The 24,644-nt window shown below is 37.5% G+C and overlaps 1 long non-coding RNA gene across 1 annotated transcript; it reads left to right on the top strand.

Moving 5' to 3' along the window:
- The first annotated feature begins 3,304 nt into the window (after nt 1-3,304).
- LOC146908630 (uncharacterized) lies at nt 3,305-17,815 on the top strand. The gene is made up of 2 exons (XR_015017741.1): nt 3,305-3,443; nt 17,604-17,815. It is a non-coding gene; the product is annotated as an uncharacterized LOC146908630 (long non-coding RNA).
- The last annotated feature ends 6,829 nt before the right edge of the window (nt 17,816-24,644 follow it).

Below are 24,644 nucleotides of genomic sequence, written 5' to 3'. Positions count from 1 at the left end.
TTGGTGCCTGGAACGAGTCCTATTTCGATTACGCCTTATCGGATGTCTGCATCAGAATTGGGTGAGTTGAAGAAACAGTTGGAAGAGTTGCTTGAGAAACAGTTTATCAGGCCGAGTGTTTCTCCGTGGGGAGCTCCTGTGTTGTTGGTAAAGAAGAAAGATGGAAGCATGAGGTTGTGTGTGGATTATCGGCAGTTGAACAAGGTAACAATCAAGAATCGGTATCCGCTTCCGAGGATTGATGATTTGATGGATCAGTTGGTTGGTGCGGAAGTGTTTAGCAAGATTGATTTGAGATCAGGATATCATCATATTAGAGTGAAGGCGGAAGATATATCCAAAACTGCGTTCAGAACGAGGTATGGACACTATGAGTATTCTGTGATGCCATTTGGAATGTCTAATGCGCCAAGTGTCTTCATGGAATACATGGATAGGATATTTCATCCTTTTCTGGACCGTTTTGTGGTGGTGTTTATAGATGATATTTTGGTGTATTCGAAGTCTGAAGAAGAGCATGCCGAGCATTTGAGGATTGTGTTGGGAGTCTTGAAGGAGAATAAGTTGTTTGCTAAGTTTTCGAAGTGTGAGTTTTGGTTGCAGGAAGTGAGTTTCCTTGGTCATGTGATTTCTAAAGGTGGTATCGCCGTGGATCCGTCAAAGATTGATGCAGTGTTGCAGTGGGAATCACCTAAGTCCATTTTTGAGGTTAGAAGCTTTCTTGGATTGGCAGGTTACTATCGGAGGTTCATTGAGGGATTCTCTAAGTTGGTGTTGCCATTGACGCAGTTGACTCGAAAAGGACAAGCTTATGTTTGGGATGCTAAGTGTGAGAAGAGTTTCCAAGAGTTGAAGAAGAGGTTGACTTCAGCTCCAGTGTTGATTTTGCCGAATCCGAAGGAATCTTTTGTTGTGTATTGTGATGCTTCTAAGATGGGTATTGGTGGTGTGCTTATGCAGAATCGTCAGGTTGTGGCTTATGCTTCGAGGCAGTTGAAAGTGCATGAGAAGAATTATCCGACTCATGACTTGGAATTAGCGGCTGTTGTGTATGTGTTGAAGATTTGGAGGCATTATCGGTATGGTGCTAAGTTTGAAGTGTTCAGTGACCATAAGAGTTTGAAGTATTTGTTTTACCAGAAGGAGTTGAACATGAAGCAGAGGAGATGGTTGGAGTATCTTAAGGATTTTGACTTCCAGTTGAGCTATCATCCTGGAAAGGCCAATGTTGTTGTTGATGCTTTGAGTAGGAAGTCGTTGCATATGTCTGCTTTGATGGTGAAAGAGTTGGAGTTGATTGAGCAATTTCGAGACTTGAGTTTGGTTAGTGAGTTAACGCCGGATGGTGTGAGGTTGGGAATGTTGAAGCTGACAAGTAATATTCTGGAGGAGATCAAGAATGGTCAGAAGGAAGATTTGGAACTTGTAGATCGAGTGGTGCTGGTTAATCAAGGCAAAGGTGGAGACTTTAGATTGGATGAGAACGGTGTTTTGATGTTTCGTGATCGTGTTTGTGTGCCAAGTGTTCTTGAGCTTAAGAGACAGGTTTTGGAAGAAGGTCATAGAAGTAGTCTGAGTATTCATCCAAGAGCGACTAAGATGTACAAAGATTTGAAGAGGTTGTTTTGGTGGCCTGGAATGAAGAAAGAGATTGCAGAGTTTGTGTATGCTTGTTTGGTTGTCAGAAGTCTAAGATTGAACATCAGAAACCGTCGGGTTTGATGCAACCGTTGTTTGTGCCAGAGTGGAAGTGGGATAGTATATCAATGGACTTTGTTGGAGCGTTGCCGAAGACTGTTAAGGGTTTTGATTATATTTGGGTGATTGTTGATCGGTTGACGAAGTCGGCACATTTTGTTCCTATCAAGACCGGTATGTCTGTGGCAAAGTTGGCCGAAGTCTACATTGAGCAGATTGTTAGATTGCATGGTATTCCTTCTAGTATTGTGTCGGATCGGGATCCGATGTTTACTTCTAAGTTTTGGGAGAGTTTGCAAAATGCTTTGGGAACTAAGTTGAGGTTGAGTTCTGCTTATCATCCCTAGACTGATGGTCAGACGGAGAGGACTATTCAGAGTTTGGAAGATTTGTTGAGGGCTTGTGTTTTAGAACAAGGTGTCAGTTGGGTTGAATGTTTACCGTTGATCGAGTTTACTTACAACAACAGTTTTCATTCTAGTATCGGGATGGCACCGTTTGAGGCTTTGTATGGTCGAAGGTGTAGGACGCCGTTGTGTTGGTATGAGTCAGGTGAAGGTGCCTTGTTAGGACCGGAAGTGGTGCAAGAAACTACGGAAAAGGTTAAGATGATTCAAGAGAAGATGAAAGCGTCTCAGAGTAGACAGAAGAGTTATCATGACAAGAGGAGGAAGGACATTGAGTTTCAGGTTGATGATCATGTGTTTCTGAAAGTGAATCCTGTAACCGGTGTTGGTCGTGCTTTGAAGTGTCGGAAGTTAACTCCTCGTTTTGTTGGACCGTTTGAGATTGTTGAGAAGGTTGGGGTTGTAGCGTATCGGATTGCGTTACCGCCATCTTTGTCGAATCTTCATGATGTGTTTCATGTGTCTCAGTTGCGGAAGTATGTGTATGATGCGTCTCATGTGATTCAAGTGGATGATTTGGAAGTAAGGGATAATTTGACCGTTGAGACTTGGCCAGTTAGGATTGAGGATCGTGAAGTGAAGCGTTTGCGTGGCAAGGAGATCGTTTTGGTTAAAGTGATTTGGGTTAGACCAACCGGTGAGAGTGCCACTTGGGAATCATAGAGTAGGATGAAGGTTTCGTATCCGGAGTTGTTTCCTTCAGGTAATTTTCGAGGGCGAAAATTCTTTTTAGGGGGAGAGTTGTAACAACCCGATTTTCGCTTGATTTATTTTAATTATTTATTTGTGTTTGTTATATGTGCTCTTATGTGATTAATTGCCTCTGTGTGTATTTTTGGTTGGGATTCGTAGAATTCGGTGTTAGAAGGGTATTTTAGTCATTTTGGGCTTAGGGGTATTTTGGTCATTTTGAGGGCAGGGGTAAATTTGTAATTTTTGCCGAAGGTTATTTTTAGTGCTTAGTGAGGGTTTTATTTTACTAAGTGTTGGAAGAGTGGGGTAATTATTTAGATTACCGTTAAGTGACCGTCAGCGTTGTATTTTACCGTTAAGTGAGTAGTAACATTTTGGGTTAGAATAGAAATGGGTTAGGCCCATTAAAACATTGTGAGTTGAGCCCAATTGAGTAGAGATTATATAAACACTAGTTGGTAGTGAAATTGGGGTCTTACAAACATTTCATTTCATTTCATTTCACAATTAGAGAGAGTTAGAGAGAAAAGCTCAAGAGGAGAAAAAGGGTTTTGAAGAGAAGGAACTAGAGAGAGCTAGGAGAGGCTAGAGAATCAAGGGTTGGAGCTAAAGTGAGGCACTAGCTAGTGATTGTGGAGAATTAAGGTAAGAGGGTTAGGCTTCACTCATAATTTCATAACTTTTCTCTTTTACCCATTTTCATGAAATTGATGAATTGGTTTTAATTGATGTAAATTCGTGCATAATTGTTGTTGTTATGTTTGAGAACATGATTAGTATGATAATTGTGTTGATGTTGTTGAATTTGTATGTCAAAATGGGTATGTATGAACATAGTATGTTTTTGTATGAAATTGATGAATTGTGAAGTTGTGGTTGTTGAAGTATGAATGGATTCATGCTCAATTGTTGTTGTTGATGATTTGAATCATGTTCTTGACGGTTTGATACATTGGGTATCATTAATTGAGAATTGGTGATGAGAATTGTTATGTTGTTGTTGAAAATAGTTGTTGTGAAAATTGGTTTTGATTAGAGAAGAAAATTTGTTGTTTTGAGAAAATGAATTTTCAAAGGTTTGTATAACTTATTCAAATGCTACGAAACGTGTGAGTTTGATGTGTTGGAGCCTCGGGTTATGCCTCGGAACACTTTTGACATTGAAGGGTTTTAAACGTCCGATTTTGGGGTGAAAACGGCATAAACCCGCGGCCGAAACGCGCAAAAACGCACGTTGCGGAGCGCTGCGCCTGAGCTAGGGCGCTAGTCGCCCACACTCAGAGAGCCAGCGCCCAGCGCTACACTCCTGGCGCCATGCGCCCTGCACAGGGCAACGTACCCGTTGTTCCGTGTTCGGGGGGTCGGGGGCAGTCGTGTAGGGGTCCGTAGCGACCGTTTGAAGGTGTTCTTGTACTGTTTTCACTTACTTTTCAACTGGAACATATTTGACTTTATTGAATGTGAAGGTGAGAAAAACACAAGAAGGGGGGTTGAATTGTGTTTTGAAAAATTCTTCGTTTCTCTAAATAACTGAATACACTGATCAGAAGCTAAGTGAGACAGCTTCTGAAGTGATGATCAGAATCTAAATGCAGCGGAATAAAACAGAGAGAGAGAAGAAGAACGACACAAAGCAATTATACTGGTTCCTTCCACAATCCGGAAGTAGTCCAGTCCCCCTTGCACTTCCAAGGAGATTTCACTATGAGTAATATCTGATTACAAATGCTCAAGCACACAAGCAAGAGACTTCCAATGCTCAAGCACACAAGCAAGAGACTTCCAATGCTCAAGCACACAAGCAAGAGACTTCCTTTGCTCAAGAACACAATCAAGAGACTTCCTGCTCAAGCACAACTGCAAGAGACTTCCTAACTAAACAAAATTACACAGAAAATTGTTTAAGGTTGAACACTTGATATACAATCAGAGGTGCTCACAATACAAATCAGATACAGACTCAATGGACTTAAGAATTTCTAAGATATGACTTTGAGACACAGAAATTCTAAGTGAATGCAGAACAATTTCAGCAGAGGTTTGGTACTTGTGAAAATCTTGTGAGTCTTTCGTTCAGCGTTCTTGCATTACCAATTCTCTAGGTCTTCACTCCTTTATATAGAGGTGTGAAAGAGACGTTGTGAAATTGCCAGCACACCAAAGAGTCGTTGTTGAAGCTTGATCTTTCACCAATGATCTTTTGCCTGATTTGGTTGTTGTCCTATGAAGAACAAATTTGAAATCCATTCCTTATCCAAAGGAACATCTATGCAGGCGAGACCGTATTCTGGAGCTGTTTTCTTGTCTTGAAGTGCAGACACAAAACAGAGTAGTGGAGAACGTGGTTGTACAATTCGTACAAAGTACAATGTCAACGCTTTCGTCCAAATTGCAAACACGCACCTTCAAACACCTTTGAAATGACCGTTGCAAGCTCCACTAATCCTTTGTTTGTGTTTTCGAATCCAATAGACAGCTTTTGCATTGATGATTCTTCAATTCTTGATTCTTTGCAAATCCAGTTGATATTCAGCTTCTGGTGAAATGGCTTCTGATGAGGCAGCTTCTGATGATGCAGCTTCTGATGATGCAGCTTCTGATGATGTGACTTCTGGACCTCTTGTCTTCAGGAGCACTATTCTTCAGGAGCGCTATTTCTTCAGGAGCAGCTTGACTTCAGGAGCGCTTTTTCTTCAGGAGCAAGTTGCCTTCAGGAGCGTCCAAGCTTCGAATTTTTGTTGTTTCCATAGCTCTTTATTTGCTCATTCAGAACCAATGATGATGTAACTTTATAATTATGGTCCTGTACACTTGAACAAATATTAGCTAATCCAATTTACAATTTTTAATACCTTGTTATCATCAAAACTCTTTAAGGTTTATTGTTAAACACATTTTGTTCCAACAATCTCCCCCTTTTTGATGATGACAAACAAAAGTATTTAAAATTGATCAATTGTTGTTAATCTAATTAACAAGTTGACTTTGGGGTTCTGAGGTTTGTAAGCTCAGAATCTGAGGTTTGTAAGCTCAAACTCCCCCTGAGTCTGATAGTCTTTAAGGTGAGGTTTGTAAGCTCCCCCTAAGTTCTATCCAGGTTAATTAAATTCATTTTGCGCGCAATAATTATTATCAGAGCTTAAAAGCAAAATTGAATCATTGAAAGAATTTACTTATAGATAAGAAGAATGGTTCAATTAACTTTACTTGAATTTTGATACTCCTTCGTTCATTCATAGCTTATACCAATAAGGTAAAAAGATAGAAGTTTTTCAAAAATTTCAAATGCCATTAATGGGGCTCAGAGCCTTTAAATACTTGTCACATATACTCCCCCTTTTGTCATTATCAAAAAAAAAATTAAAATAAATCTAAGCACAAAAGACAAAAAGATATGAGAAAAACTCAAACGTGAGAGAGTATACTAAGCAATGAACTAAATAAATCAGAGCAAAAATCATGTATATTCAATTGTCAGAAGCAGCTAAACAGTCAGAATCAGTAAGCATTCAGAAGCAAAGAGAATTAAAACAGAATGGTTTCAGAAGCAAGGACTAGGAATTCAAAACAAACAACAAACAAAAAGAAAAACACAAGGGTGTGCAACTAAGTGTTGGTTTGATGTTGTTTCTTCATCTCCTCCATTTCTTCAATCTTCTTCTGCAACAGTTCTTCAAGCTGTTGTTGCCTCTGGAGAAGAGCCTGTTCCCTTTCCTTAGCTTCTTGCTGCTGCTGTGCCATCTGTTTCTTCAGAAGCTTACACAACCTTGCTTCTCTGGTCAAGTAATCCGTTTCTAAGAAGAAAGGCTGGTTTGCCAGGAGCAGTGTAGAACTTCTTACTCTGAGACTCTGATTCAGATGCTCCATTAACTTCCTGACAGAAGCTTCCTTGCTTCTGATGCACTTAGCCCTTAAGCTTTCAATTAGCTCAGTTGCCCGGTTCTGAAGTGATGCCCAGGAGTCTTCATATGCACTTGTGAGATCAATTGTCCTTCGTTGATCCACAAGATTAAGCAATTTACTAAGGATTGTCAGAAGCTCAGAATTGATATATCCAGATTCCAGGATGTTTGTGGGTGGATGTTCAAGGATTTCAAGATCAGAATCACTGATTTCTAAGTCTTGAATAGGGTTAGGAACTGGAATGGTAAGGTGTGTTTGTGTGTTAGAAGATGAGGGCTGGTCAGAATCAATGTGTGTGGTGGAGGTTGAGGCTTGAACATTGACTAGGGAGATGTCAACATCCATGGGAGTTGGTTCAGGAGAGTGTTCAGGTAAAGGTTGAAATTCAGTTTCAGATGGTGGTTGTTGTGGTGAAGTTGATGTTTGAGTGTTGAGTTGGGGGTCAGTGATGGCTATTGGTGATTGTGGGGGTGTTGTGGGTTTTTGTGGTTCAGGTGTTTGTTGATGAGGGTTTTCTGAAACAACATTTTCAGAAGCAGCTGCTTCTGGAGTTGCTTCAGAGGCTTTTTCTGAGGCTTTGTCTATGGGTAACTCACCTGAGTAGTGGAGAGCAAGATTGTCTAAGACAGAAGTGTCTTCTATTGGTTCAGGTGCTAATGGTGAAGAGGGTGAAGTGGGGATGGAGGTGACTGGAATCTGGATTACCTGATCTGCAGGGCCAGCTTCAGAAGTGATAGTACTAGGTGCTTTCAGAACCGCTTCTGAAGCTTTAACAGCCACTTCCTTGACTTCTTCAGACTTCTTCTTGAAAAATTCATCACAATTCTCCAGACCTGAAGCCTTGAGCCTTTGATCCCTCTCCAAATTGTATTGAGCTTCTTTCCTTTTTAATTCAGCTAGCATCTGAACAGCTTGCCCATCAGCTTCTTTCTCCATATCAGAAGTTACTTCAACCAATGGAGTGAAGGTTAGTTCAGATGCCTTCTTCTTGTGCTCATTTGCCTTTATCCCATCAAGAGCTTTATTCAGATGCTCTTCTGTGATGACTGACTCTGATCTGTCCTTGCTTCTTTTTATGGGAATAGAAGCAGCCCTAATTCTCTTCTTCTCCTGTAACTCTGATAACTTAAAAGCAGCAAATTCCTTAGCCATTCTGGCCTTGGCAGGAGTCAGCTCAACCATAGAGCTTTTTATATCAACAGGTGCCTTTTTCTTCTTCAGCTTGGGCTCAACTTCCTCCTTTTCTATTTCATCCAAAGCTTCATCCAGTTTTTCCTTGTGATAAACTGTTTCAGCTTTCCCCCTCTTTCTTTTGACATCCTTCTTTTGCTTGCCCTTATCAGTAATTGCTTCTGATGCAGTGGCACTCTTTACCTTCTTTACTTTAGCAGGAACAGCTTCCTCCTGAGTGCTTGCATCTTCTTCCAGGACATACTCAGCTACTGATTGAACTAGGAAATCAGAGTCACTTTCCTTAACGATGGGAGGAAAGTCCCTGATTATCTCAGTTTCAGCAGTTGTCATCTCTAACCACTTTTCATCTTTAGGGGCTTCTTTGATGAACTTCATAGAGCATAAGCTCCTGCTACTGATAGTCCTTTCAGCAGTAGAGACTTCGAAACATCTATCAGAAGCACTCCTTGTCCTTTTTAAGAACTCCAGCACCCTTCCTTGATAAAAGATTTCAGACAGTAATCTTCCATAGGGTACTTGTTTTCTTCCTCTGATAGTGCTTTCATTTATGGCCCAGCAGAGATGATCCATTACATATCTTGGGAAGTTTATCTTTTCCAAAATAGCCATGAAGTAGATTGCTAGCTTCTGTTGATTGTTGGGTTGGTCAGATCCTCCTGCTCTTTGAAAGAAGCAATCATTACTGAATTTCACCAACATCCTGTTGTGAATCTCCATTTCAGAAGGCTTTGCATCCTTCTTCCCACCCAAAAGAGTGTTGTAGTAACCTTGTAGCAGGACATCTTCCTTCCTGACTATTTCTTGGAATCTTCCTTCTGCATGCCTTCTACAAGCTTTAGCTATAACTTCCTCAGTGATGGTTATAGGAATGCCCATCACTTCAGACCTTATTTCTAAGCTGTCAAATGATGTAGGATTCATATCCATGACCATTTTCCCTTTCTTTGACCCAGCTTGTTTGCTTACAACTTTTGCAGGCTTTTCATTGTACACTTCAGCTTTTAACCAAAAGTCCTTGACCAAATTCACATATGTTGGCCCATTTAGCATTCTGAAATACTCAGACAGCTCCTGTGTTTCTATTAAGCCTTCCATGTTTACTTCGTACTTCTTGAGTGAAGTAAAATCCACTGGTGACTCTATTTGGACTATCAAGGATTCCCATGGAATATCCATAGTCTTTTCTTTGTAGATGGACCCAGATTCTGATACGCTTTGCTTGTTTGAAGTAGATTCTGAAACTTTTGAGCTTGATGATGCCATTTGATGATTGACGAAGATTTGAAGAAGATGAAGATTTTAGGGTTCTAAGGTTGAGAGAATGCGCTTACTTCGCAAACGGTTTGAGAGCAAATGTGTTTGTTGTGAGTGAGTAGTGTGTGAATTGACAAAGTGTTAAAAGTAAAACGATTGCAATTCAAAAGAGACAAACAAACATAACATTAATGACAAAATTGGGGGCGCGTGAAAAGTACTTTCAAAGCTTTTAAATCATCATTGCCCTTTTTAGTTATACACCAACACATACAGGCCACGTAAGAAGTTCACAGAGTAACTACCAAGTTAGTGGGCCAGAAGTTACTTTAACAAGTAACTCCCAACGTTTCCACTTATTCAACTATTCAGAAGCAACAAATCCAGCTTCTGGACTTCAGATGCTGATGTCATCATCAGAAGCGAGTTTTCCTCAGAACCTCAATAAAGAGCTTCTGATGGACTACTGCTTCTGAACTAACTTCAGAACCTAAAATCCTATTCAGGAGCAAGCAAACATTTAATCAGACACGAAGTGCATGTTCAAATTTTTCTTTATAAAATCAAATCTTTCAACAGTTAAAGGCTTAGTAAATATATCAGCCCATTGATTTTCAGTATCAATGAATTGTATATCTAAAATTCCTTTTTGAACATAATCTCTGATAAAATGGTGTTTGATTTCAATGTGCTTAGCTCTTGAATGCAAAATTGGATTTTTAGACAAACAAATAGCAGCAGTATTATCACAATAAATGGGAATACTGTTAGCAGTTATCTGATAATCTTCCAACTGATGTTTCATCCAAAGTAGTTGTGTACAACAACTTGCAGCTGAAATGTATTCTGCTTCTGCTGTAGACATAGCAATAGTTGTTTGTCTTTTGCTAGCCCAGGATATAAGATTATCACCCAGAAATTGACAATTGCCACTGGTTGATTTTCTTTCAATCCTATCACCAGCATAATCAGCATCACAGAATCCAATTAGCTTATAATCTAAGGATTTCCTATAAAGGAGTCCAAGATTAGTTGTTCCCTTCAAATACCTGAAGATTCTCTTGACAGCAGTCATATGAGATTCTCTAGGATCTGATTGGAATCTTGCACACAAGCATACACTGAATAAAATATCTGGCCTAGATGCAGTGAGGTATAACAAAGAACCAATCATACCTCTATACAGCTTCTGATCTACTTTAGCTCCTTCATCTTCTTTGCTCAGGTTGCACGTAGGATGCATTGGAGTGTTCATCACTTTACAATCTTCAAGTTTGAACTTCTTCAGAAGCTCCTTTGTGTACTTTGATTGATGAACATAGACTCCATCTTTGCATTGATTGATTTGAATGCCAAGGAAGAACTTCAGCTCTCCCATCATGCTCATTTCAAATTCATCCTGCATTAACTCAGAAAATTCCTTGCAAAGAGATGCATTAGTAGAACCAAATATTATATCATCAACATATATTTGCACAACAAGAATATCTTTCCCAAGGGTCCTTCTGAAGAGTGTAGTGTCAACCTGTCCTCTCTTAAAATCATTTTTGATTAAGAAATTACTTAGTCTATCATACCAAGCTCTGGGAGCTTGTTTCAAGCCATATAGTGATTTCTTCAGTTTAAAAACATGGTCAGGATATTTAATATCCTCAAATCCAGGAGGTTGCTTAACATACACTTCTTCTTCTATGACACCATTGAGAAATGCACTCTTGACATCCATCTGATATAATATTATGCCATGATTAACTGCATAGGAAAGAAGTAACCTGATTGCTTCCAATCTTGCAACTGGAGCAAACGTTTCAGTGTAATCAATGCCTTCTTGTTGACTATACCCTTGTGCAACAAGTCTGGCTTTGTTTCTTGTTACTTCACCTTGCTCATTCAGCTTGTTTCTGAATACCCATTTTGTTCCAATAATGTTCTTGTGCTGAGGTTTGGGTACCAGATCCCACACATCATTTCTTTGAAATTGATTCAACTCTTCTTGCATAGCTAGGATCCATCCATCATCTGAAAGTGCTTCATCAACTGTTGTAGGTTCAATCATTGAGATTAGTCCAATCATTGACTCTTCTTGTCTGAAATGTGATCTTGTTCTTCTTGGACTATCTTTGTTTCCAATGATTAGCTCCTCAGGATGTGAAGACTTGTGTTTGAATGTGTTTCTGGGAGGATCTTCTTGATGTGAGCCATCTTGTGCTTCATCAGAAGCAGTTTCATCTTGCGCTTCTGATGTGGGTTCAGCTTCTGGACTATCTTCAGACTCAGCTATCTGATCAGGTTCTGGAGTAGCTTCAGGAACCTGTATCTCTGCAAAACTTTCACCCTGCTTTGAAGTTTTATCTTCAAGCTCCTTGTCATCAAATTTAACGTGCATAGATTCTTCAACACAGAGTGTTTCTGAATTATACACTCTGTATGCCTTTGACCTTTCAGAGTAACCTAAAAAGATTCCTCTTTGGGCCTTGGCATCAAATTTCTTTAGGTAGAGCTTGTTGTTCAGAATGTAACAAGTACATCCAAATTGATGAAAGTAAGAGATACTGGGTTTTCTTCCTTTAAAGAGTTCATATGCTGTTTTCTCCAAAATAGGTCTAATATAGATCCTGTTTTGAACATAGCATGCTGTATTCACTGCTTCTGCCCAAAAATGTTTTGGTAAATGGTTTTCATGAATCATGGTTCTGGCCATTTCTTGTAAAGTTCTATTCTTTCTCTCTACAACTCCATTTTGTTGTGGTGTTCTAGGAGAAGAGAATTCATGGAAAATTCCATGTTTTTCACAAAAAGCTTCAAATGGCTCATTTTCAAATTCTCCACCATGATCACTTCTGACTTTCAAAATTTTTGATTCTTTTTCAGATTGAATTTGAGTGCAGAAGCTACTGAATACCTCACACGCAACATCTTTACTCTTTATGAATTTCACCCAAGTCCATCTGCTGTAATCATCAACAATGACTAATCCATATCTACTTCCATATAAGGATGCAGTACTCACTGGTCCAAATAAATCAATATGGAGTAATTCTAAAGGTCTTGAGGTTGAGACAATGTCTTTGGTTTTAAAAGATGATTTCACAATTTTCCCTCTCTGACATGCACCACAAAGTGCATCTGAATGATAGTCAATGTCTGGTAGCCCTTTCACAAGTTGTAACTTACTAAGCTTAGAGATTAACCTCCAGTTAGCATGTCCCAACCTTCTGTGCCACATCCATTTCTTGTCATTCACTGATAGTAGGCAGATCACCTTCTGATCAGCCAGTTCAGAAAAATTGATTTTATAGACATTGTCAACTCTCTTTCCCTTGAACACAATGGATTTGTCTTTCTTGTTGATTACTGTACAGTTGGGTTTTTCAAAAAGCACATCATAACCATTATCACAAAATTGACTTATGCTCAAAAGGTTATGTTCAAGACCATCTACCAACCATACATTATTAATTGAGGTAGAGGAATTACCAATAGTTCCTGTACCTATGATCCTGCCTGACTGGTTGCCTCCAAATTTCACATTTCCTCCCTCTTTCATTGTTAGGCTGAGGAACATGGACTTGTCTCCTGTCATGTGTCTTGAGCAACCGCTGTCTAGGTACCATGATCTTTGCTTTGGCACTGCTCTTAGACATACCTGCATTATTGACATTTTTAGATTTAGGTACCCATTGTTCTATGGGTCCTGGAAGGTTAGTACTTAAGGCTTTACTCTTCACTTCTTGTACCTTGTGCTGTGAGTTGGGTTGCTTCTGATTAGCCATCACCTTAGGTTTTGGTACTTCAGAAGCAGTAACTGTCTTCTTCTGAAACTTAGACTTCAGAACCCCAGATTTTGGTTTCACCAGACTCTGAGGAATAGGTTCTGATCTTTTCAGGATCCTAACCTTTGAAGTTTTGGAATCAGATTTGATCATAGCCTTTGACTTAGAGTTCTTTGGCTTTGAAGTAATCTTAGCCTTAGAACTAGAAGCTTCAGGTTCTGATTGAACAACAGTTTCCAACTCAGCCCCTTCTGGTACAAAGAATGTTTTCAGACCTTCCTTGATGCATTCACAACAAGACTTTAGATTGGTTTTCTCCAGTTTCACTTCTGGAAAGCCAATTCCTCTGCCATTGTTCTTGTAAATGCTATAAATCATAGAAGCCACTCTGCTTCTGTCAATGCCAGATATAATGAAGTCTTCAAGAGCAATTTCATGATTACTTAAAGGTTTTTCATTACACTTTTCTTGTAGCTTCTGACATAAGAACCTGAGCTGGTCTTCATATGTTTTACACATGAAGTCAAAGCCCCTAAGTCCCTGTTCAGAAGCTTTCAGATCCAATAGAGTTGATTTTTGCTGTTGTACCAAATCAGCATATTTTTCTTTTAAATCCTTCAACTCATTGGTTCGTACTTCAAAATGTGTAAGAAGTTCTTTAAGTGACTCAACAAGTTCATCTCTGGGAATTTTGGAATATACCTCATTTTCATCTTCTGAGTCTGAATCTGATCCAGCTTCTGAAGTTGCTGTTGCTACCAACCCAACAGCTACCTTTGCATCTTCATCAGCTTCCTCTTTATCAGATCCAGATTCACTACCCAAATCATCCCAGGTTGCCATTAAACTCTGCTTAATCTGCTTCTTGAGTTTGCTTGGTTTGAAGGTAGACCTTTTTGACTTGTCCTTTGACTTTTCTCTTTGAAGATCAGGGCATTTAGCAATGAAGTGACCTGGCTTCTTACAGTTGAAGCATCCCTTCTGATCTTCTTTCCTTGAGCTTCTGGAGTTACCCCTTCTGGAGAGAAACTTTCTGTTCTTCTTGGCCAGATATTGAAGTCTGTTTGAGAGCATGGCCATTTCAGCAGCATCTGGTTCAGAGTCTGAACTTGACTGTTCTTCCTCTTCAGATTCAACCACTTTGAGAGCTTTTGATGACTTGCCTTTGGATGGAAGAGCTATTGATTTACTCTTCTTAGTAGACTCATGTTCATTAAGACTTAACTCATGAACTTTGAGAGAACTAACAAGATCTTCGACACTTAAAGTGTTTAAATCTTTAGCTTCCTCAATGGCAGTCACTTTTGGTCTCCATCTGGCAGGTAAGCTTCTGAGTATCTTGCTTACATGATCAGAAGCAACATAGCTCTTCTTTAGAATCTGTAGACCAGAAACTAAGGTTTGAAACCTTGAGTACATCTCCTCAATAGTTTCATCATCCTTCATTTTGAATAACTCATACTGATGTACAAGCAGGAGAGCCTTTGCTTCTTTGACCTTCTTGCTCCCTTCATAATTTGAACAGAGAGAAGCAAACATAGCTTTAGCAGTGGATTTGTCACTCATCTTCATGTATTCTGCTTTGGGTATGGCAGTGACAAGAGCTCCTCTGATAATATGATGCTTCTTGTAAAGTTTCCTCAGTTCTGGAGTATGTTTCTTTCTATCCACAGCAGCTCCTTCTTCATCAAGGACTAAACCACCAACGCCGTCTTCCAGAATATCCCACAATTCTTCATCTAGGCTCATGATGTAACTGTAAAAATTGGTCTTCCACCAAGAGAACTCTTCAGCATCTCCATTGAACTTTGGAACTTTTCCAACACTGGTTTTCTTACTATCACTATAATCATGTGAGACATTTTTATAGCTAGTATCACCATCAGGAGGAGGAGTAGTCATGTTTTTCTCAGATCTTTGACTGTTGCACGGTTAAGTGATACACAACAGACCAAGGCTCTAGATACCAATTGAAGGTGAGAAAAACACAAGAAGGGGGGTTGAATTGTGTTTTGAAAAATTCTTCGTTTCTCTAAATAACTGAATACACTGATCAGAAGCTAAGTGAGACAGCTTCTGAAGTGATGATCAGAATCTAAATGCAGCGGAATAAAACAGAGAGAGAGAAGAAGAACGACACAAAGCAATTATACTGGTTCCTTCCACAATCCGGAAGTAGTCCAGTCCCCCTTGCACTTCCAAGGAGATTTCACTATGAGTAATATCTGATTACAAATGCTCAAGCACACAAGCAAGAGACTTCCAATGCTCAAGCACACAAGCAAGAGACTTCCAATGCTCAAGCACACAAGCAAGAGACTTCCTTTGCTCAAGAACACAATCAAGAGACTTCCTGCTCAAGCACAACTGCAAGAGACTTCCTAACTAAACAAAATTACACAGAAAATTGTTTAAGGTTGAACACTTGATATACAATCAGAGGTGCTCACAATACAAATCAGATACAGACTCAATGGACTTAAGAATTTCTAAGATATGACTTTGAGACACAGAAATTCTAAGTGAATGCAGAACAATTTCAGCAGAGGTTTGGTACTTGTGAAAATCTTGTGAGTCTTTCGTTCAGCGTTCTTGCATTACCAATTCTCTAGGTCTTCACTCCTTTATATAGAGGTGTGAAAGAGACGTTGTGAAATTGCCAGCACACCAAAGAGTCGTTGTTGAAGCTTGATCTTTCACCAATGATCTTTTGCCTGATTTGGTTGTTGTCCTATGAAGAACAAATTTGAAATCCATTCCTTATCCAAAGGAACATCTATGCAGGCGAGACCGTATTCTGGAGCTGTTTTCTTGTCTTGAAGTGCAGACACAAAACAGAGTAGTGGAGAACGTGGTTGTACAATTCGTACAAAGTACAATGTCAACGCTTTCGTCCAAATTGCAAACACGCACCTTCAAACACCTTTGAAATGACCGTTGCAAGCTCCACTAATCCTTTGTTTGTGTTTTCGAATCCAATAGACAGCTTTTGCATTGATGATTCTTCAATTCTTGATTCTTTGCAAATCCAGTTGATATTCAGCTTCTGGTGAAATGGCTTCTGATGAGGCAGCTTCTGATGATGCAGCTTCTGATGATGCAGCTTCTGATGATGTGACTTCTGGACCTCTTGTCTTCAGGAGCACTATTCTTCAGGAGCGCTATTTCTTCAGGAGCAGCTTGACTTCAGGAGCGCTTTTTCTTCAGGAGCAAGTTGCCTTCAGGAGCGTCCAAGCTTCGAATTTTTGTTGTTTCCATAGCTCTTTATTTGCTCATTCAGAACCAATGATGATGTAACTTTATAATTATGGTCCTGTACACTTGAACAAATATTAGCTAATCCAATTTACAATTTTTAATACCTTGTTATCATCAAAACTCTTTAAGGTTTATTGTTAAACACATTTTGTTCCAACAGAATGTTCGAATTTTCAAATGGTTTGAAACTTGGACTTGTGTCGTTTCGGTTTTTGGAAAAGTGTTGAAAAGTGACCTTTTGTGAGCATAAGGGATTGCAAGCTTAGTCTACAAGTCATATAGGCTTAGGCAAGGCTTGTAGAGTCGGTGCAACGTCTTAATCATGTTTAACTTGATTTTTGGGTGGAATTGTGGAATACGTGAACTTGGGATTTTCTTAAACGAACATAGGCTAATTTTTGAACTAAGGCTTGATTGCTTATGATTGGCCTAGGCTCTTGTTCATATGATTTTAAAAAGTAGTTGTGATTGGTTCCATCAAGTCTTAGCTTGTTTTGCTTGAAAATGAGAGTTTTTGTGAAAAATGATTAAGTGAGACGAACTTTGAGTTTTTATTGAATTTGTCGTGTTTGGCCGATGAATTGCTTATGTAATCTCTATTACACGCATATGTGACATGTGAGAATACATGGCATAGGCAATTGAGCTTGTTTACTTGGTTTTGACTCAAATGTTCAATTAACTTAATGTTGTGATTTTGAGAGACGAACTTAACTAAAGATGACTTTTGAGAATTAAGTGATGGTGAATCCTTTATGGAGAGTTATTATACGTTATGTAAAGATGATTGGTGGTGTATTTATGTGACAACTACATGTTGTGGAATTTTTGAATATTGTTGGTGATTGTATATATGATATGTGGTGGTGAATTGTTAATGATTGCATATATACAAGTATTGGTGATGGTGAGGTGATTATTGTTTGTATGAACATATGCATTTGTAGTTGAGTCATATGTTCATGCATTCATGACTGATGGTGGTGGATTTTATATCCAATTGAGGTGATTACGATGTTTTTGTTGCATCGGAGGTGACGACCTTGAGGTGTTTTGGTACCACATGCATCTAGATGAGTCTAGAGACATTGCATAAACTGTTGGTGAATTGAATTGCATTAAGATGTGTTTGATGGTTGATTATTGCTAATTGTACTTGCGGATTGAATTGTTAACTGTTTATTGACAAGGTGAGGTTGTGATATGTGTATGATACACTTGTGGATATGAACTTGATATAATGATATTGAATGATCTTGGATTGCTTATATGTTGTGAATATTGAGGAACTATGTATGAATTGTCATTCTTTATCCTTGATCATATCTTTCATTTTCAAAGTTCTTATTATCTTATATGGATTATGATGATGTAATGCTAACCCTCAGTGGTTTACCACCTACCTCTCCGTATGGATGGGTAGATGGAGTGCAGGATGCTTAGTCTGTTTTGCTTGATGATGCCGATGAGTGGAGTTCCTCTTTATTTTGCAAGTGTCTAGATTAGGGCTCTGATCTAGGATAGTTCTTGCATGTTGTTTTATTGACTATGTATTTTGGAGTTGAGATATTGTTGTATTTGAGATATGGAGGATATATTTTTATTATATTGTGATGGGGAGTTGTTTATGGATTATATGTATATGTTCCGCTGCTATGTGATGTGACATGATCTTTATGCATGTATGTATTGTGGTTTATTCGAAGACGTAGCATCTATTTCTAGAATATGTTTATATATTCGCGCGTTTTACCGCTTATTAGAAATAGGGTGTTACAATAGGGACCCAAAACATAATTAACCCAATAATATATATATATGGGTTTTGATAGAAGACACCTTTTATGAAGGTGTCTTTTAGCAAAATTATAACTAAAAAGTGGAAATCACACCTTAAGGTGTGGATTGCTAAAAGACATCTTCATGGGTGACTTCTAGCAAAACCATATATATACACACATATATATGGGGCTGCTAACTTACACTCACCCAAAAAAAACTAAGGTGCAAGTTAGCAAGCTACATCCACTAGTTCTTTACCAAAAACCCACTATTATCCTTTTAAAATATGTTTTAAGTAAAGGACAAACTTGTAAATTTGCTTGTATTTTATTTCTTAAACAAACAAAATATTGCTACCTCACTGTACGTGCTTTTTTTTTTTTTTAAAGATGTTTTGTTTGTACATGTTCTAAAGCCATGACTATTAACAAAAACAAAAAAACGTTACCCACTAATTACTGAAGGCTCTTTTCTTTCAAACTAGTGGGTAATAACGTTTTTCACTTGTGTCTTAATTAACAAAATATTCCAAAAAAAAAAATGTTACTTAATAATTATCAACTAGAGTTTTTGTTTTGGACATTAATCATAAACTACTTTTTTTCTAGTTAATGCACGGATGGTTTGTTTATCCATGCAAATGTCTACTGGAAAAAGAAAAAGAAAAAAAAAAGGTTATCGGAATCCTTAAAAACAAAGTAATTCGAAGTCCTTGAAAATCTGCCGAAAAAATAGGAGAATATATATTTCCTTAAGCTAGTGACAAAAGTGTCTTTCTATTTAAAATCAATTAGAATATAATCAAAAGGGTGTTTTAGTAAAGAACTAGTGGGTGTAGCTTGCTAACTTTAGGGGTGGACAAAAAACCGACATCCGACCCAAACTGATTCTAACCGAAGGAAACAAACCGAAACGGACGGTTTTGAGTGGATGTTCGGGTCTGCGGGTCAATGTTTACGGTCTCCATTGGATCCGTATGGTCGAAATCGGATATGTTATTTTGATCCATTCAAAACTGAAACCAAGTTTCCAATGTTGTTCGTATTAGTACATTAATTTAATTGATTAAATACATTTATGAGATTACTATTTTGAACTTTAACTATTATCTTATTGTAAAACATTATTAGTACAAGTTATTTTCCTGTTAGATATCACAAGTTCTTTTTGTTTAAATACGTAATTTTAATCTATATAGTCATAAGTCATTTACGATCTTGTTTTATTATACAGTATCAAAGTTGAGTAAGCAGCTAAAGCCATTGTTCTTCTTCTTCTTCTTCAAAGGCTCATTTTCTTTTTGGATCTTCTTTTTTCCTGAGTTTACGAACTATCATAAAGGCACAGTTCAAGCACAAACCCTTCATATACTTGCAACAATCTAACACACATACACTTAACAAAGCCATGTTTGATTCATCTTAGCTAAATCTCTAGAAATCGGTTCTTCTTTCTTCTAGGGTTCTAGATCTGATATTTTGATTTTGGGTTTTCCTTTATGCAGTTTTTTTTATCGTTGTGCTTTTCTTCTTGTACGCAATAAACTGAGTCAAACCACCCGTCGAACCCGAAAACCGTTCAACCCGCCAACCGCTTTAACCGTGAGCACCAATGGTCGAAAATGGGTGACAGTATTGCAACCGTGGGTATCGGCGGATTCTGGTTTTCCGGCCGATTCCGACCGAAACCGACCGGTTGTCCACCCCTAGCTAACTTGCACCTTAGTGTTTTTAGGTGATGTAAGTTAGCAGCCCCCGTATATATATATATATGGGGATTTAGTGAAACATTTTATCGTCCTCTACCAATAAAATCGTATTTTCTTAATGTTTCTATCTAATCGTATTTTTTTATTTCTGAAAAGGTGTTTGTTTTAATTTGAAGTTTTTTTTTTTTTGTGTGGTGGCCGGGATTTGAACCTCGGACCTTGCATATGCATTGTCCTTACTTGTTGAGTTAAACTCACGAGGACTTTTTTCTTTTCTCTGCACATTGTATATTCACTAAAAAGATTGTTATTTGATTGATGTGTTATTTAGACTTTAATTTGATCCATGGACCAATCCATTTTATCTTTTATATACATAAGCATTGCAATAATGAGATAGAGCCTAACAATAAATAAGAGCTTATGTTAAACTACAACAATCACTAGCAAAGGTGATGTATGGCATGAATTTTACTTCATAAACATTGAGGACTTTTACATTTATCAGTAAGTGCTTCTTGATATGGCATGTGGAATTCAAATTGTCATCATTTGTGATATAAACCGGTTATGTTCCAAAGTTTAGTATCAAATATACCATTTGAATTTTTGTCTTTCATTTGATGCTAAAGCAAACAAGAATAATGGATAGGTTAGCCTTACGTATAGTCTTAGTGTGCTAGAATTATGGATCAATTCTTTTGTCTTTATGCAGATGATAAATTTTGAGAGATCAAACACTCATTGAAATACCTTTCAAAAAAAAAAAAAACACTCATTGAAATAGATTAATGAGAATCAAAATTCACTATTTATGGAAAATATCACGCATAAAACCTACAAATAGTTGTTTAATTAAATAAGATTATAAAAAACGTAAACATGCATGATCTTCAATTTGACAAGCCCACTCAATTTTGTCACTATAAATTAGAGTCTTGATGAATTCTTAAACTTAATTAGAATTAAGAGACTGAGTTGAGAATATGCATGCATGCATCACAAAATTTGGTGTGTCGGCCCCTTAATTTTCTAATTATGTTTGTTTTAAGAATTAAATCATCAAGAGTCTATTTTTTTTATTTAGGAAAATTCTATGGTGAAGTCATGAGAATGACTTTTCTGGTGAAGTTAACACTATAGCATCAAAATTGTAGTGAGTAACACCCCACTATTTGTACAGTGGCATCAAAAGTTCAGTCCCCATAGTATCATCAATTCATCAGATTAACAAGACTACACTTGATCTAATTCTATCCTACCATGTTTTAAGTGTAACACCCCACAAAGTGTAACACTTAAGAATATCACATAATATTATCAACTCTGTATTGCATGTTAAAGATGCCAACGAAAAAGAGTACTTGTAAGCCGAAGATGTTGCAAGCATTACTAGATGAATTACTATTGATCATTAATCAGTAATCAACAATTTAAAAATGAATCAGACATTAAGATCAAAATTAACTTTTTCAAAAAAGTCAGTTTCCTGACTGCACCATAGAAGCTCCCTTTTTTTAAGGAATCAAGAGTCTCATTTATAATCACAAATTACTGGGTTGGTTTCTTGTCAAAATGGAGATCATGCATGTTTATGTTTTTTATAGAGAAGTTAAAACTAAATTAGAAACAAGACAAAATAGATAAACTATTAAAGTCGTCGTTAGAGAAAACATTAGCAACTTGGTTAGGTTCCGTATATATGTGACTCCAACGAATAATCATTACATCAAGAACAAGAAGATGCTAAATAATTTTGGAGAACAATACTAATTTATGTCATAAACATATGTTCAAACATAATTTTTCAATAAATGATTCAATTATTGTGGGATGGAGGAGTACGAAATATTATTATTGCAGAAAGAACAAATGCAGTCATGATTCCGATCAAAAAACCTGCAGTGATCTGCGCCATTGTTTGATCATAAGCTTCATGAGGAGGTGCGCTACTGGCGCGAAGAGGATGTTCTGGCGGAAGTTCAAGCAAAATTTCATTCTCTTGAGATTGTCGTTCTGCAACACATATTTTATTATGGACAACAATAATTGCCAAAACACATACACTAGAGAAAAGAGGTCCACGGAGGCCTTCATTGTACCCCACCGCCATCGCTAGAGCACTTACAGTAGCTGTTGTAGAAGATGGCATCCCTCCACTTCGAAATAGTTGCGTAATATCCCATCGTTTCTCTTTATGATAAATCCTTAAAAGCTTGATTAATTGTGAAATTACAAAGGCAATGAAGGCAGCATTTAGTGGGTAATTGGGAGAATTTGATAGCTCTTTATCAATGAAGGGTTTATCAGAGGATTTATCCATTATGTAATTGAAAAGACGAGAAATGATAGCAACAGTCACTTTTAAAAAATGTTTTGGCAAAAGTAAAAGCCCTATAAATACTATCAAAGTAAAAGTCATATTCGTTGCCATTACTATTTTATTCATAACAAAAAAACTGATGAGAAAAAAAATAGCAAAAAGTATAAATAAAGTTCATGAGAATGAAAGTCGTATAGGTTGGCTTTACTATTCTTTTCTTACAAGTTGGCTCATAAAAATAAAAGGCATGTCTATAATCTTAACAACAAAGAACTTGTTATAAAACAAGTAAATAGAGAGAATAATAGAGATAAGAAGAGGAAGAGAGAATAAAGAGAAATATTATTATTCTCTGGTGTGTCTTAAAATGTTACAAAGGAGCTCTATTTATAGGGAAATAGAATAACTTATGGACTAAGCCCAACAATCTAGTAGTATAGCCCATTAACCAATTTGCTATTTGGACATCCACTATTAATATTTATAACACTCCCCCTTGGATGTCCATCGAGGATATGCCTCATTAAAACCTTACTAAAATAAAACCCAATGGGAAAAAATTCTAGTGAAGGAAAAAGAGTACAATATACTTTTGAGTGTGAACTGCCTCGTTAAAAACCTTACCAGGAAAACTCAATGGGATAAAACCATGGTGAAGGGAAAAAGAGTGCAGAACACATTTATTTCTCCCCTTCATGAAGACAAATATCTCTTAGACGGCGAAGACCAATTCTTGATACAAGTTTCTCAAATACTTTACTTGGGAGTGACTTTGTAAAAACATCTGCAAGATTATCACACGAACGAATTTGTTGAATGTTGACATCACCATTCTTCTGAAGATCATGAGTGAAAAAGAATTTTGGAGAAAAGTACTTTCAAAGCTTTTAAATCATCATTGCCCTTTTTAGTTATACACCAACACATACAGGCCACGTAAGAAGTTCTCAGAGTAACTACCAAGTTAGTGGGCCAGAAGTTACTTTAACAAGTAACTCCCAACGTTTCCACTTATTCAACTATTCAGAAGCAACAAATCCAGCTTCTGGACTTCAGATGCTGATGTCATCATCAGAAGCGAGTTTTCCTCAGAACCTCAATAAAGAGCTTCTGATGGACTACTGCTTCTGAACTAACTTCAGAACCTAAAATCCTATTCAGGAGCAAGCAAACATTTAATCAGACACGAAGTGCATGTTCAAATTTTTCTTTATAAAATCAAATCTTTCAACAGTTAAAGGCTTAGTAAATATATCAGCCCATTGATTTTCAGTATCAATGAATTGTATATCTAAAATTCCTTTTTGAACATAATCTCTGATAAAATGGTGTTTGATTTCAATGTGCTTAGCTCTTGAATGCAAAATTGGATTTTTAGACAAACAAATAGCAGCAGTATTATCACAATAAATGGGAATACTGTTAGCAGTTATCTGATAATCTTCCAACTGATGTTTCATCCAAAGTAGTTGTGTACAACAACTTGCAGCTGAAATGTATTCTGCTTCTGCTGTAGACATAGCAATAGTTGTTTGTCTTTTGCTAGCCCAGGATATAAGATTATCACCCAGAAATTGACAATTGCCACTGGTTGATTTTCTTTCAATCCTATCACCAGCATAATCAGCATCACAGAATCCAATTAGCTTATAATCTAAGGATTTCCTATAAAGGAGTCCAAGATTAGTTGTTCCCTTCAAATACCTGAAGATTCTCTTGACAGCAGTCATATGAGATTCTCTAGGATCTGATTGGAATCTTGCACACAAGCATACACTGAATAAAATATCTGGCCTAGATGCAGTGAGGTATAACAAAGAACCAATCATACCTCTATACAGCTTCTGATCTACTTTAGCTCCTTCATCTTCTTTGCTCAGGTTGCACGTAGGATGCATTGGAGTGTTCATCACTTTACAATCTTCAAGTTTGAACTTCTTCAGAAGCTCCTTTGTGTACTTTGATTGATGAACATAGACTCCATCTTTGCATTGATTGATTTGAATGCCAAGGAAGAACTTCAGCTCTCCCATCATGCTCATTTCAAATTCATCCTGCATTAACTCAGAAAATTCCTTGCAAAGAGATGCATTAGTAGAACCAAATATTATATCATCAACATATATTTGCACAACAAGAATATCTTTCCCAAGGGTCCTTCTGAAGAGTGTAGTGTCAACCTGTCCTCTCTTAAAATCATTTTTGATTAAGAAATTACTTAGTCTATCATACCAAGCTCTGGGAGCTTGTTTCAAGCCATATAGTGATTTCTTCAGTTTAAAAACATGGTCAGGATATTTAATATCCTCAAATCCAGGAGGTTGCTTAACATACACTTCTTCTTCTATGACACCATTGAGAAATGCACTCTTGACATCCATCTGATATAATATTATGCCATGATTAACTGCATAGGAAAGAAGTAACCTGATTGCTTCCAATCTTGCAACTGGAGCAAACGTTTCAGTGTAATCAATGCCTTCTTGTTGACTATACCCTTGTGCAACAAGTCTGGCTTTGTTTCTTGTTACTTCACCTTGCTCATTCAGCTTGTTTCTGAATACCCATTTTGTTCCAATAATGTTCTTGTGCTGAGGTTTGGGTACCAGATCCCACACATCATTTCTTTGAAATTGATTCAACTCTTCTTG

The sequence above is a fragment of the Medicago sativa genome, chromosome 7, assembly GCF_051527215.1.
Source record: "Medicago sativa cultivar Bolivia chromosome 7, Bolivia_mono, whole genome shotgun sequence".
NCBI lineage: Eukaryota > Viridiplantae > Streptophyta > Magnoliopsida > Fabales > Fabaceae > Medicago > Medicago sativa.
Note: the sequence above shows the minus strand (reverse complement) of the source record. Positions and strands in the feature narration are given on the sequence as shown.